The following is a 15,482-nucleotide window of genomic DNA, read 5'->3' on the forward strand; positions in this document are numbered from 1 at the left end:
TGTTACACATCACCCTGGACTACATTTCCCATGTTCCATTGCAGTGATTACACTCACACCAGAAACCAATCACACGGCCTATATAATAGTCATTCACATGCTCTTCCGGGCCGAGTATTGTTTGCGCATATCACTGTGTTAGCGATAGCAACTTTACGTGTTTCTTGTCCAGTTTAGTCTAGTCTTGTATGTTAGCCTGTTTATCTCCTCTCGTCAGTCTGCCGCCTGCCCTGGAATTATCGCCTGTCTTGGATTAACTCCTTGTCTTGTCGTTTCGGACTCCGTTCGCCCCTCGTTTGGACTATTGTCTGTCTGTTTGGATTATCCGTTTGCCTTGCCCCCTGGATTACGTTAGCCGTCGATCGATCCACGCCAGTTTACTGGACTGCTCTTGTTTCTTGCCCTCGATATACCTGTTTGCTGGTGTTCGACCCTGCCTGTGTATGACCATGTCCATGAATTAAGCTTTGCATATGGATCCGCACGCCTCACGCCTCTGTCATTCCGTTACAATACCCACACTTGCGGTCTTGGCCACTTGAGAGCGCGTGCCCGCAACAGGAAGTAAGTGCGCAAGACTGTCCCAGGTCTTAAAAACGGCAAAGCACAGTGCCCTTAACGCACACTATCTCGAATACCGCTCTGGAGCACTATTCGAGGCTTAGTGTATCCCATCATGCATCATGTTCTGGAAATAAATCATAAGACTTTTTGTAGAGATCTCGCGAGAGGTCAAGGAAACCTTTCCAATGTACGTTAAATATTAATATAATAATTAGATATTACATATAATTTGGTAGAAAAACAGTGTTTTTACGTTTTATTGGTGCAAAGATGAGTAGTGGTGATATTTATTTTGTACAACATTTGCAACTGCTTTTTATCACTTAGTTAGAAGCACCACAAATTAAAATTATGTCATGTTATAGGGACTACTGAACAGACATTTAGAAGTTGATTTTAAAATGCAAAGTAATTCAAATTAAAATAAAGCTATGTAAACACTTGCATTTTTACAATACTATAAGTGTGTCCCATCAGGTAATGAAAAGTTTGACACACACTTGTGGTCTTCATCCTCACTTGAACGCTTGGGCCAAAAACAGGAAATACGTCATATAAGATGTCAAGAGGTCAAGTGCAAAGACTGCAAGTTTGGAAACCTGAAAACCAACATGCACAACAGAGGCCAGCCAGAGTACTTGTGGATAGGAGTGATCCATTACATTACTTTGATGACATAGCTTTTCAAGACCACTTTCGTATGTACGAAGAAAATGCATTGGAGCTGACTGTCTTTCCTGTCTGTCTCTGAGAGGAAGGCCTTTACCCAGTTCTCTCCATGTTCTGCTCACATTGAGGTTTTTGGCATCTGGGACCTTTCATCGTGAAACTGGTGATTTGTGTGGTGCCAGTGAAGCAACTGTGTGTAGAATAGTTCACAAAGTTTGCAGAGCCATTTGTGAACTGAGGAGACTTTACATCAAGTTTCCTGATGCTGCTGACCAAGCCAACTATAAAGTGCAATTCTATGAATATGGGCACTTCCCAGGTGTGATTGGCTGTATAGATGAATGTCAAGTTCCCATCAAGTGTCCATCAACTCCTGACTGGTTTTCTGTCAACGTTCAGGGTGTATGCACACCTAATTTAGAGTTTGCAAACATTGTTGCACGTTGGAAAGTTCAACTCACGATTCAAGGATTTTTCTCAACTTTTCATTGTGTGCTCAGTTTCTGAGAGGACAGCATAGCGGACTTCTACTTGGTGACAATGGATATGGTCAGAGTAACTTATTATTCACTCCATACATAAATCCCACAACAGTAAGGCGACAATTATATCTCTTTCTTCGAACTTCATATCCAATTCAACCTGTAGAATTCTTATTTTCATGTCATGTTCTTTCTTCAGCTATTGCATTTTTTGCTCATGAAAATCTCTGGCTAACTTTTCATGGATGGTCATCTTGCTTGTTCTCTGCTGAAAGGTGGTGGCAGCATCTTTTCTCAGGGATGCTACAGCAGATGTGGTGGCCACACACTCACTGTGCTCTGGCTCGTTAACCTGTTCAGATTGCTTTTTTCTGTGGGGAAAAACACAGAAGCACAAAAACTCACATGATCCTTAGAATGAAAGAAGAATAAAGATTGACAAAGTGGAATATATATGTACCAAATGAAGTAACCAATTTCTTTCTTGCATGCCATTTGTGCTCAGTTCTTCATCTGAACGGTTCAAGTGATCACCATCTGGTATACAATCCAAAGGTTGATGGTGCTGTATTATTCCAGACAGCAAGTCACTCGATTCATCAGTTTTGTCTTTATCTGGTGGTCCACCACCAGTAGTAAATCGCTGTCTTCTGATCTCTGCATTTTGTCTTTTTAAAGCCAGTTTAAGGTTCTCCCACAGAGTCTATACAGACAAATATCATTCATTATAAATTCTCAAAAATATGAATATGAGAAATGTGCAATGATAATAATGAAGAAATCTCACCTGAAGTTATTGTATTGTTCTTGTGGTTGCATTTTAATTTACCTTGAATTCATTGCAAATTGCATTCCAATCACTCCTTTTCTTTTGCTCACTAGCAGTAGTGTGGATTTTACTTTCAATAACTGGATAGTTTGTCGCAATTTGTTTCAATAGTGTTTTTTTCATACTCACTAAAACTTTTTGAATGAATTGTTTTTTCCTCTGCCATTGTTTTGTGTCAAGATGTACACCAATAATAATGTTTTCGAGTCCATTCCAGGTTTTTATGAGCACCATCAGACCAACGGCATGTGTTTATACTTAACATAATCAGGCTTATCCCAGGTGTTCTCATTTAAGCTTACTTCATTTACTCCAGGGGCCTGTACCATGAAGCCGGATGAGTTGGCTAGCCAGGTAAGTTTTAGTTTCGTTTGCAACAATCCTAGGTTTTAGGTACCATGAAAGTGGCTTGGCTTTTAGCTGCGTTCATTGCCATAGTAACTTACACTCCACGGCTAACCTGCTCCGGGGCAGGTTATGTTCTGGGTAAGAGAGCTCAAACTGAAATTGGACCAATCAGATGTGAGCAAAGTGACACATGTCTGATACAAAAAAATCACTCCCCCAGTTTATCTTGCTCCAAATTAAAGGCCACTAGTACTAAAAAAATGTCTGGCTTTAATGATAATTACTTAGAGTTATTTTATATGATTTATATAATTACATGATTTATATTATTAATCCGTTACACACAAGCAATTTTAGTTTCAGTTATTATAAATAATTTATTTTAAATGTATGTTAATATATACAGATGGTATGTAATATAAATAAGCTGTAGAATCAATAGATAATGCTTTAAAAATTACTATGTGACCTTACATGTTTGAGTCTCTATCGCTGTATATAACAAGTTTCACTTGTGACTGCACTGATAAAGCAAGATCATTTCTTTTATTTGTCCTCTTTCATGAACAAGTACTTTTTTCATTGTAAATGTTTTTAAATTCATCATATTCTTCAATCTCTTAACCTGTAGCAACTTTTAACCAAGGCTCGTGATTGGCTGTTCGCCAGTGATGTCATATATTCATGTGCACGTGCTCCACAAACTCGGGATCAAAGCCTGAGTTGACAAAGAAAGTTGATGATCAGCATCATGGTACCAACAAAGCTGGACTGGAGTGGTTTGGTTTGTCAACTCGAAACTAATCCTGTAACTCTGAATTTGTTCATCTACCATCATGTTACAGGCCCCAGGATTCTGTAGTCTCCGACTAACTAAGCCTATTTTAAGGCACGTTCATGAAAGGTACTTAAAGGGGTCATATGATGCTGCTAAAAAGAACATTATTTTGTGTAATGAAATGTTTTTTTATAACCTTAAACCACATAAACACATTATTTTCCACATACTGTACATTATTGTTTGTCCTTTCTGAAACGCGTCGATTTGTACAAAGCTCATCGTTCTAAAAAAGCGAGATGTGCTGTGATTGGCCAGCTATCCAGTGCATTGTGATTGGCCGAATACCTCAAGCATGAGACGGAAATGTTACGCCCCTTGCCATATTGTGATGATGCCCTGTCAGGCCGGAGTGATGATTCAAAAACATGAAAACCCATTATAAACGAGGCATTCGTTGCATCCAGTGGGAACATAATTATGGATTATAATGACTTATACTGTCTTTTTACGCGTTGCATTGCATTGCGCCGCGTAAACATAAAACCATGTCTGCATTTGTGAACGGAGAAATGACAAACAACAAGCCCTACTCTACACTGCCCAAAAAACTCGCTTTAAATATATAAAATATAAACACTCTTTAAATATAAAAGACGTACTTAGTCTTTGAGTCAGAACAGCCGGCATTGTAGTCTACTCTCCCAGGATCACGAAACGGTCCTCCATAAAATGTGCTGCACACATCCGAATATTTGGGTTGAAGTGTTTTGGAACCGTGTTGTAAATACAACTTAACCACTGATTTCTAGTCGTGTCCATTTTTGGAAGCTTTCACAAAGAAACAGCGTCACACACCACGGCCTACAGTGAGCAGAGGCCAGGGGCTAGCGTGAGGAACGGCGGGAGGGTTAGCGTGAGTTGAGAACGGCACGGACGGCGATTTCGACGAAGGAGCGTCCGGAAGGACATGTGACGACTCCGGGCTGGACTCCGCTTCGTCCACGGTGAAAGCCGATCAAAAACAGCGCAAAGTTGTACAATTTGCTCAGCAACCAGTATATTCTAATGGGCTGCTTTGTGATATCACAAAACCCGGAAAACAAACGCTGTAGTTCAAATGAGTCGTTCGTTGTAGTTCTTGAAAAGGGATTTTTTAAAAACGAAATATCTCCCTTTGGAGTGGACTTTGAGATTTGTAAGTTTGAAGATCTTTTTTATGCCCAAACATACACACTACACACTGACTCAAATTCAAAAAGTGAAAAAGCATAATAGGACCCCTTTAAATGTCCCAGTTTAACTAGTACACATTAAAGCCTACTCCTGGCTTATTCTAAGCCCTGTCTGTGAAACCGGGCCTATAAGTCTGTCTCATCAGGGGCCCGTTCTTCGTACGTTGCTAACTCAGCTGGATTTGATTCTTGAAGATTTGGCATGATCTTGGATTATTTGGTTCTTCGAAGCTCATCCTGGACTTGCTGTCATACCAACAGGTCCGTAAATTTAAACGTGCTCGGGAGCAGGCTTATTTAATGTAAACAGGATTAGATTGCATCTTTTTAAGTGGAACTGATATTTAAAATCTATCCCAGCCACTGCTACTCTATTACAAGAGTACCCTACTAATCTGGGGACAATCATTTAAAATGTAATATTTTCAAATGAATTTTTTAATTATTGTTAATGTTGTGTAATCTATAATACTATAGACACAGCCAGTTTTACTCATTGAAAGATTTATTTGTGATAAAATAATAACTATATAATTGTATTAGAGTCTTACACACATACAGTTAATCTGAGTCATGCATTAATTTGAGTGGTGACAGCTATTATGGGAGTGGCTTGATGGAGCGCAGGAGATGCAGATAACTTGATCTTGACCCTTAAGAAACTTTAATTAATGTTGTCACATAACAAATCTGCTTCAAAGATAAAATTACATGAATTGCTAATTACAACATTGAACTAAAACCGTAAACGCCTGTACAAATACTAGTAATCGTGAATATAAATAATTGGGAATCATGTAAAAAAATAAAATTAAATAATAACTGCACATTTATCTATCATAACATTTATATAGTTTTGTTCACTTGGCTGTTTCCTTTATAAAGGTCAAGAAATTTGTCAAGTTTTTTGTCAGGTGGCTTTTTTAATTATATTCAAAGAACCAAATGATATAAGGAGCCTATATTAGCACGTATGAAACGGAAAAAAAATTGAATTGTATAAGATGTGTACAGTGCAACAGCAAAGAGCTTTTTTACATTTTAGAGAAGTCAAGTTGCGATACTGAACAGGACCACATGGAGATGCCAAAAACTCCTAAACCAACCGCCTGCTCACTGCATATATCTACTATAGAACACGGATCCATTCAGAATAATTAAACACCGCAACAAATTCACTATAATTATATAAAAAATATTGTTTTTGTGTCACAGAATGTAGTTTTAAGAGATTTTTTAAAAACGAGAATGTAGTTGTTTAGACTTTAAATATGCGGTTTGTTAATAAAGATAACACCTATTTGAAAATTTGCTTCAACGTTTTCGGAGATGTGAGCTCCAAGGCGTCAGCAGCCATTCAGCACTCATGAACCTGCCGAGAGCAGCCTTACCTCGGCCAGAACTTCTGGAATTTGCCGCTGGCTCTGATGTCTCTATAGTGGTAAACATGAGCTATAATTAATTTTGGGTATATCTAATGGGCAGTCTTTGGTCTCATTAAACTATTATTTGCTCTAGAGTAAATAGTTTACTGTGCTGATTTACAGCCATATCGCCCTGCTGCTCGTGTGATATATATATATATATATATATATATATATTGTAGTTTTGACGAGTGCCTCTAACCCGGGTGCCTGGTCGGAGGTCCCTTCAGAGGCCAGCTGCATCCTGACTTCAATGTACACGGAGCTGATGAGTATCCTTACGGAGGCTGTAGCCAATTTGGAGTTGGACTGGGCAGCTCCTGAATAGCCATGTAAATGTTGGATGGATGGTCTTTCCTCCGCGCGAGCCACCAAGCGGACGCACCACAGAGACCCGGCCCTTTCTTCCTTGCGCTCCACGAGGAGCTCACTCGTTCATGGCGCTTCCCTCACTCAGCCCGAGCCCATGCACAAGGAACTCAGCTTCTCACGGCAGTGGGGGGGGGGGCGGAGAAAAGAGGGTATGCTCGACTAACTCCAGTTGAGGATGCCGTCGCGGCTCACCTATATTCGTCCCGAGGCTGGAAAACCGCCTCATTGCCATCTAAGCCATGTTGAGCCACAGCTCACATCGCTGAAAAAGCATATATTTCTGCAGGACACGCAGCATCTGCCCTCCACACGAGGTCAGGTATTCTAGACACGACTGCTGAGGTCCCTGGACGAAGAAGGCCCGGACCCAGAGTCACTCCGCAAATTGCGGACAGCAGTGATCCCAGTGAACCAAGCGGACTTGACGGTGATCCCAGTGAACCAAGCTCCGCTGTTGCTGGAGCTTGCCGGTTATGGCCCCCTCCCAAAAAACTCTTAGGGGTCTTAATGTACTCCGCCTCTCCCACATTAAACGGGGAACCGGTTAGCAAGAGGGCATAATCCAAAAACTGACATAGGGACCCTCAAGGGCCATCATGGGGGAGTATGGTTTTTAACTGTTCATTTAGTCCATAACAGAAAAAGTTAATCAACATGAAGTCCAGGAGATCAGAGAGGTGAGCAATGTCCAGAAAGTCTTGAATGTGGTCCTCGAGGGAACGCATTCCCTGACGGAGGCAAACTAACCTGCGTGCTGGGTCCATGGTTGGCCTGAGATGGTTTATAAAGCCGCTGGATCTGGGTGAGGCTCAATATTCTGTAGTGGCAATGATTCCGATTTCAAAGAGAGCGTGTGCAGACAAAACCGGCAGGATCAAACAACAGCTAAGGTATAATCCAGGAAGAGACAAAAGAGAACAATAAACAGGCGAAGGTCAGAGCAGGCAGCAAACAATCAGATACAAGGAAACAGTCCGGGGTCAAAACAAGGCAAGGCAAGAAGGAACTAGGAACACAGGAAACACGGGAACGCTACAGGCTAGACCAGTGGTCACCAACCTTTTTAGGCCCAAGATCCCTGACCCCTACCTTTATGAAAGACAACATCTACCTATTGAAGAATTGATAGAAAAAGACATCCCAGATTGTACTTCAAATTTGAGGCCTTTTACTTAGTATTTTAATTAGTGATGCGCCGATCATAGCTGATTCAGATGTTCTTTTCTTTCTTTCTTTTTTTTTTTTTTTAACTAGCAAATTGGATTCTGATACTGATACTGATTTTTAAGCAAATTTATTTATTGGCTATTTGCTTTATAACAAACAAACTGGCTTTAAACAAAAATATCTAGCCATTTGAAATTAGAGGCAACCACTGCATTTTAATCACGATCTGCACGGGCAGTTATTTTTTATTTGATCTAGATTAATTTCAGGATTTAAATCAAAAACAGAATGGTCTGACTTTAGGCGTTATTTATTTATTTGCTACATAAAACATCTGCACGAAACAAAAACAGCAGGTCTGAATGAGACGCACTCTCTGACAGCAGGTGGCGCCTATGAACAGGGTTGCCAGGTTTTCGCAATAAAACTAGTCCAATCGCGTTTCGGGGGGGGGTCCCCTAAAAATCATCGCATTCCGGGGGTAAAACACACATTTTTCGGCGGGGATCTTCAAGTAAAATTCACATTCCAGGGACTAAATATCACGTTATTGGGGTCGCTTCAACCCGCGGACATGAAAAACAACCCACAGCAACAGTGTCAAGTAGCCCAATTCCGTGGGAAAACCGCGGACTTGGCAACACTGCTTATGAACCGACCGCACTATAGCGTTTCCTTGTTTACCGCTGTAAACAAAGCAGAGCCGCACTTTATACGGTGAAGAAAATGCCATTGCCATCGAAACTTTTCTCAAGACAGTTCCCTTCAGTGATGCATTAATATAACCCCATAAATGTAATGCATTTTTTTTACTTATTTTACTGTTTTTTTCGGGATCTACTGGGACAGTGATAAAGATCTACCAGTCGATCGCGATCGACGGGTTGGCGACCACTGGGCTAGACAATACTGAGTAATGAGTGAGTGAAAAACCAGGCTATAAATAGGGTGAGACAAGACACAGGTGAATGCAATCAGTGATGATGAGTCCGGCAAAAGATTATGGGAAATGTAGTGCGTGAGAGTGGCAAGAGTCAGGGGTGCAGTGCCCTCTGGTGGAGTCCATGGGCACTCCAGCTGGAGATCGTCACACTAAAGTAACTTTTTGGAAAATATGTACATTTAAGAGTAGATAAATGTATTTTGTCTTAGTTACACTGGGCGATGTTCATATTCATTTTAATGCAATAAATGTTAAGAAATTAGTAGTTTATGATAAATGTTTAGAAATGAGTAGTGTATTCTGAAGGTGCTATCTTTTTTTTTTTTTTTTGCTGGAGTATAATTGATACCGCATTCACAAATCACTCTTTTAGTTGATTCTTTTCAAATTGGCAAAGCAGTCTGAATTAGTTCGCAAATCAGTTTGAACTGCAGGCACTGAAGCGTCTAAGGCAGTTTCTCACAGGAAATAGGAAACTTCAGATCAAGTTGATTTGGAAATCAACAGCTCCTTTGAATCTCATTCAGTTACTATTACCTACCCTCTTAAAATCCATTTTGTAGTTGTTTATTGACCCCCAGGACCACTAGGTAACTTATTGGATTAATTAAATGTGCTGCTCTCAACCTTTCCCGAGAATGATACTCCCCTAGTTATGCTTGGAGACTTCAACATCCACCTACATAAACCTCAGGCTGCAGACTTCCACACTCTGCTTGCCTCTTTTGATCTGAACCGAGTGACAACTACTGCTACTCACAAATCAGGCAACCAACTGGACCTTATTTACACACTACACTGCTCCAATGATCATGTACTGGTTACTCTACTGCACACCTCAGATCACTTCCTCCTCACTCTTAACCTTAACATGGTTCTTGACACAACACATACCCCTCCACATGTCATTTTTCGACGTAACCTACGCTCACTCTCACCCTCCCAGCTATCTGCTATGGTTTCATCTCCGTTTCCTTCCCCTAAACTAAATCTTTTGATGCTAACAGTGCTACTGATACTTTCTGCTCCACTCTTGCATCTTGTTTAGACACTGTCTGCCCCTTGTCTTCCAGGCCAGCCCGTACCACCCCTTCTGCCCCTTGGTTATCTGATGTTCTCCGTGATCATTGTTCTAAGCTCAGGGCTGCTGAAAGAGTGTGGCGCAAATTCAAAATCCTACTGACCTTAATTGTATCAGTCACTCCTCCTCTCTTCCTTCTCTGCTAATGTCTCCACTGCTACAAGGACATACTACCATAACAAAATTAACAATTCGTCTAACTCTCACATGCTCTTTAAAAATTCACATTTTCCTCGCTCCTTTGTCCTCCTCCTCCCCCTCCTGCATCAAATCTAATAGCTGATGACTTTGCCACATTTTTCATTAATAAAATTAAAACCATCAGTGCACAATTTTCCACACCACAATCTGTCAAGCACATCTTACCAGCTAACATACACTCATTCACATCCTTCTCTTCCCTCTCTGAGGCAGAAGTCTCCAAACTCATTCTTTCTAATCATCCTACTACTTGTCCGCTTGATCCTATTCCATCTCATCTCCTTCAAGCCATTTCTCCTGCAGTTGTACCTGCACTCACTCACATCATTAACATATCCCTTTACACTGGTGTTTTCCCCTCAACATTTAGACAGGCTCGTATAACCCCTCTACTGAAGAAACCCACCCTTACCCCATCTCTTTTAAGTCAAGTCAAGTCAAGTCACCTTTATTTATATAGCGCTTTTAACAATACAGATTGTGACAAAGCAACTGAACAGCATTAATTAGGAAAATAGTGTCAATAATGCAAAATGACAATAGTAAACACTCATTTTTCAGTTAAAGACAGTTCATCATTGAATTCAGTGATGTCAACATCCAAGAGATCATTTTTTTGCAGGAAGGAGCACAATTGAGCAGACACAACTTTTTAGAGAACTACAGACCGGTTTCCCCTCTTCCTTTCATTGCAGAAACACTTGGAACGAGCTGTGTTCAACCAAGTCTCTACATTTCTCACACAGAACAACCTCCTTGACAGCAACCAGTCTGGTTTCAGAAGTGGACATTCAACCGAGACTGCCTTGCTTTCAGTTGTTGAAGCCCTAAGACTGGCAAGAGCGGATTCCAAATCTTCAATACTTATCTTGCTGGATCTATCTGCTGCTTTTGACACGGTTAACCACCAGATCCTCCTATCAACCCTATTAGCAAAGGGCATTTCAGGAACCGCACTCCAGTGGTTTGAGTCTTACCTATCAGATAGGTCCTTCAAAGTATCTTGGAGAGGTAAGGTGTCCAAGACGCAACATCTAACTACTGGGGTGCCTAAGGGCTCCATTCTTGGACCACTTCTCTTGTCTGTCTACATGGCATCATTAGGTTCTGTCATTCAGAAACATGGCTCCTAAGACTGGCAAGAGCGGATTCCAAATCTTCAATACTTATCTTGCTGGATCTATCTGCTGCTTTTGACACGGTTAACCACCAGATCCTCCTATCAACCCTATTAGCAAAGGGCATTTCAGGAACCGCACTCCAGTGGTTTGAGTCTTACCTATCAGATAGGTCCTTCAAAGTATCTTGGAGAGGTAAGGTGTCCAAGACGCAACATCTAACTACTGGGGTGCCTAAGGGCTCCATTCTTGGACCACTTCTCTTGTCTGTCTACATGGCATCATTAGGTTCTGTCATTCAGAAACATGGCTACTATGCTGATGACACTCAACTTTACCTCTCATTCCATCCTGATGATCCGACGATAGCTGCTCGCAACTCAGCTTGTCTAACATACATTTCTTGCTGGATAAAGGACCATCACCTTTAACTAAGCCTTGCCAAGACAGAACTGCTTGTGGTTCCAGCAAACCCATCATTTCTTCACAATTTCACCATCCAGTTAGGCACATCAACCATAACTCCTTCAAAAACAGCCAGAAACCTTGGATTTATGATTGATGATCTGCTGACTTTCTCAGACCACATTGCTAAAACTGTCTGGTCCTGCAGATTTGCTTTATTCAACATCAAGAAGATCAGGCCCTTTCTTTCGGAACATGCTTCACAACTCCTTGTTCAAGCTCTTGTTCTGTCCAGGCTGGACTATTGCAATGCTCTCTTGGCAGGTCTCCCAGCCAGTTCTATCAAACCTTTACAATTAATCCAGAACGCTGCATCAAGATTAATTTTTAATGAGCCAAAAAGAATGCACGTCACACCTCTGTTTATCAATTTGCACTGGCTACCAATAGCTGCTCGCATAAAATTTAAGGCATTGATGTTTGCCTACAAAACCACCACTGGCTCTGCACCCCTTTACCTAACTTCATTACTTCAGAACTAATCTTTTTGTATTCTATCTGTTTTCTTTTCATTTATTAAACAATTAACAAAAGCAAAAAGACCTCTAACACTAGCTTGCTCTATTCTTTTTCTATTCTATCTGTTTTCTTTATATTTATTATATTATTTAAAAAAAACCTTGCTATGTGTACTGCGTTAAGCTAACTGATACTTGTTATAGCACTTCTATATCATTGCCCTTTTGTTGATTTTGATCGCTTCCATTATCCTCATTTGTAGTAAGTCACTTTGGATAAAAGTGTCTGCTAAATGACTTAATGTAATGTAAATGTAAGATCATGGTGAACATAAAGAGCAATGAAAGGGGTGGATATTAAAGCAATAAGTTGCAAGAAGCAGTGGTTTACACTGCTCTACGTAGTGCCTAATTATGCCCCTTAACTGCCCCTTAATAATGCCCATTAACTGTTCTAAAAGCATTGAAGATCTTTATTAGTTAGACACCGTTGCATGTGCTCAAAATGTACACATGATTACAGTTTGAAGAATAGGCAGAAGAAAATGTCAACAGGCATCTGATTAGATGTATTGTGCAATGATCAGATATTCAATAGTAGGCACAGGGCTCCAAGTTTTATCAAATGTTTGGAGTGAGATTACATCTGTTAGAGGAGGAGTCACTCAAGTATTGGCAGCAGTTTTTGCTAGCAGTTCAATTTCACCTATTCACCTATTTTGACCAGCACAAATAGAAATGATATGAATTGGTAAATATGATAAAAGACAAATACATCCAAATAAAATAATAAAATAAACACACAAAGTACAAATGTATTAAAAATATAAAGAGAGCGAGAGTAGTGTCGGGCGATATGCTCCATAGTTATATTGTATCGTCATCCTATGAGATCGCCGATACACAATATTATCATGCTAATTTATTTAATTATCTACTTCGTTTCATAGCCGGAGAGTGAACCCACTACAGGATAAGGCTATAAGCAGCCTAATGTTAGTGTAATCTATTAACTACACATTATATCTTTTCAGCCAAGTATGGATGTCATGTCATGAAATAGTTTTAATATGACTGAATTTGTATTTAACATGATAACAATTTAATAAAAACATTGTAAGTTGCAAATTATAATGCTTACATTTCTTCAGTAAGGCTATTCAAACAGCAGCTACAGGAAACCAGCAAAAAACATTTACATTATCAAAGAACATCACTGACTTCAGTCTAGTGTGAGAAATGCACTTTAAAAACACTCCCATTATAATCAGTGAAGCTATCTACACTGTATGATGACTAAATCTCTCATACTTACATCGCACATACATCTGCACTTTGATGAGAGAATTCACGAGAGAGCAGAATTCAGTCAGTGAGCAGGACGAGAGGAACACATGGCCAACATAAACAAAGACAAAGCCATGTGCTCAGACACAAGACAAACAAAGACAGAACAGACATGACTGTCAGGCAGGACCCTGACAACAACAATTATTTTTTGTTTGTTTTAACAGTCAGACACAAAATAAAATGTAAACAAATATCTCCTTTCTTATGTTTTATATGCAGATTAAATAAGTCTTAAAGGGGTCCTATTATGCTCTTTTACAAAGTCTTGATTTTGTTTTGGGGGTGTACTAGAACATTTTGTCTATCGTTATCAATGAAGGTGTACCGTCGATATATAAATATCTTTTCAGAATTTGTAAGTCACTTTGGATAAAAGTGTCTGCTAAATGACTTAATGTAATGTAAATGTAAGATCATGGTGAACATAAAGAGCAATGAAAGGGGTGGATATTAAAGCAATAAGTTGCAAGAAGCAGTGGTTTACACTGCTCTACGTAGTGCCTAATTATGCCCCTTAACTGCCCCTTAATAATGCCCATTAACTGTTCTAAAAGCATTGAAGATCTTTATTAGTTAGACACCGTTGCATGTGCTCAAAATGTACACATGATTACAGTTTGAAGAATAGGCAGAAGAAAATGTCAACAGGCATCTGATTAGATGTATTCTGCAATGATCAGATATTCAATAGTAGGCACAGGGCTCCAAGTTTTATCAAATGTTTGGAGTGAGATTACATCTGTTAGAGGAGGAGTCACTCAAGTATTGGCAGCAGTTTTTGCTAGCAGTTCAATTTCACCTATTGTTCATAATTGACCAGCACAAATAGAAATGATATGAATTGGTAAATATGATAAAAGACAAATACATCCAAATAAAATAAATTGTTTTACACACAAAGTACAAATGTATTAAAAATATAAAGAGAGCGAGAGTAGTGTCGGGCGATATGCTCCATAGTTATATTGTATCGTCATCCTGTGAGATCGCCGATACACAATATTATCATGCTAATTTATTTAATTATTTACTTCGTTTCATAGCCGGAGAGTGAACCCACTACAGGATAAGGCTATAAGCAGCCTAATGTTAGTGTAATCTATTAACTACACATTATATCTTTTCAGCCAAGTATGGATGTCATGTCATGAAATAGTTTTAATATGACTGAATTTGTATTTAACATGATAACAATTTAATAAAAACATTGTAAGTTGCAAATTATAATGCTTACATTTCTTCAGTTAGGCTATTCAAACAGCAGCTACAGGAAACCAGCAAAAAACATTTACATTATCAAAGAACATCACTGACTTCAGTCTAGTGTGAGAAATGCACTTTAAAAACACTCCCATTATAATCAGTGAAGCTATCTACACTGTATGATGACTAAATCTCTCATACTTACATCGCACATACATCTGCACTTTGATGAGAGAATTCACGAGAGAGCAGAATTCAGTCAGTGAGCACACACTCAACAACAAAACTCCAGTGTTTCAGCAATGATTCATCTGAACGCCTCTGATTGGCCGCCTCATTCATAAACTCAAAGGAATCGTGTGATTATAACATCCAACACTGTAAAAATGCGTAAAAAGAAATATGATTAAACAAATAAGTTGTAATATTAAATTAGATAACACTAGTCTGATAATAATAATAATTTTGATTGCCTTTTTGAAGCCTTGATGACAGGGTTACAGGGGTCACACTTAAAGCACTGTTGCTCAAGGCCAGCCGTATGATAGATGACTAGGCTAGAGTCCTTACCAGGTCAAGAAAATATGATCATAATATCCGAATTTTACAGTCTCTGCACTGGCTACCTATTAAGTTCCGTATCAGTTACAAAATATTATTACTTGCCTTCACAGTTTTAAAAAACGCTAAAAAAGTAGGTGTGGTGCGCTGAGAGCAGAGGGGGAACAGGGGAGACAAATAACACACACAGCTTCGCATTCAGACAGTTTCATTTCGCTCCCATCGAGTTAAAAA

General features: G+C 39.5%; 1 protein-coding gene and 1 long non-coding RNA gene across 3 annotated transcripts in view; one reads left to right on the plus strand and one right to left on the minus strand.

Moving 5' to 3' along the window:
* LOC107567104 (gastrula zinc finger protein XlCGF7.1-like) overlaps nt 1–15,482 on the minus strand; it is a 358,002-nt gene that overhangs the window by 214,539 nt on the left and 127,981 nt on the right. The gene's annotated exons all lie outside the window — the stretch shown is intronic.
* On the plus strand, nt 10,421–10,787 carry LOC107567107 (uncharacterized). Its single transcript, XR_001606594.1, has 2 exons — nt 10,421–10,519; nt 10,750–10,787. It is a non-coding gene; the product is annotated as an uncharacterized lncRNA (long non-coding RNA).

The sequence above is a fragment of the Sinocyclocheilus grahami genome, unplaced genomic scaffold, assembly GCF_001515645.1.
Source record: "Sinocyclocheilus grahami isolate Dianchi unplaced genomic scaffold, SAMN03320097.WGS_v1.1 scaffold1128.1, whole genome shotgun sequence".
Taxonomy (NCBI): domain Eukaryota; kingdom Metazoa; phylum Chordata; class Actinopteri; order Cypriniformes; family Cyprinidae; genus Sinocyclocheilus; species Sinocyclocheilus grahami.